The sequence below is a fragment of the Suricata suricatta genome, chromosome 12, assembly GCF_006229205.1.
Source record: "Suricata suricatta isolate VVHF042 chromosome 12, meerkat_22Aug2017_6uvM2_HiC, whole genome shotgun sequence".
NCBI classification, from domain to species: Eukaryota; Metazoa; Chordata; class Mammalia; order Carnivora; family Herpestidae; genus Suricata; species Suricata suricatta.
Genome location: NC_043711.1, coordinates 9859023 through 9860039, shown reverse-complemented (window position 1 = coordinate 9860039; position 1017 = coordinate 9859023).

Below are 1017 nucleotides of genomic sequence, written 5' to 3'. Positions count from 1 at the left end.
AAAACCTAACAGAGCACCTAAGGAAACAAGAAAGGGAGCAGCAAGAACACCCCAATCCCAGCAAAAGAAAAGAAATAATAAAGATCAGAGCAGAATTAAACAAGATTGAATCCACAAAAACAATTGAACAGATCAATGAAACCAAGAGTTGGTTTTTTGAAAAAAATAAACAAAATTGATAAACCTCTAGCCAGGCTCCTCAAAAAGAAAAGAGAAAACATGCAAATAGGCAAAATCATGAAGGAAAATGGATCCATTACAACAGATCCCTCAGAAATACAAGCAATCATCAGAGATTACTATGAAAAACTATATGCCAACAAATTGGACAATCTAGAAGAAATGGACAAATTTCTAAACACACATGCACTACCAAGATTCAAACGGGAAGAGATAGAAAATCTGAACAGACCCATAACCAGTGAAGAAATCGAATAAGTTATCAAAAATCTCCCAACGAATAAAAGCCCAGGGCCAGATGGGTTCCCAGGGGAATTCTATCAGACGTTTAAAGAAGAGTTAACACCGATCCTTCTCAAGCTATTCCAAAAAATAGAAATGGAAGGAAGACTACCGACTCATTCTACAAGGCACATATCACTTTTATTCCTACGCCAGGCAGAGACCCAACGAAAAAAGAGAATTACAGGCCAATATCTTTAATGAATACAGATGCAAAAATACTCAACAAGATACTAGCAAATCAAATTCAACAGCATATAAAAAGTATTATACATTATGATCAAGTGGGATTTATTCCTGGGTAACAAGGCTGGTTCAACATTCGCAAATCCATTAATGTGATACACCACATCAACAAAACAAAAGAAAAAAATCATATGATCCTATCGATAGATGCTGAAAACGCATTTGACAAAATACAACATCCCATCTTAATAAAAACTCTCGAGAAAGATGGGATAGAAGGAACTTACGTAAACATCATAAAAGCCATTTACGAAAAGCTCACAGCCAATGTTCTCCTCAATGGGGAAAAACTGAGAGCTTTCCCTCTGA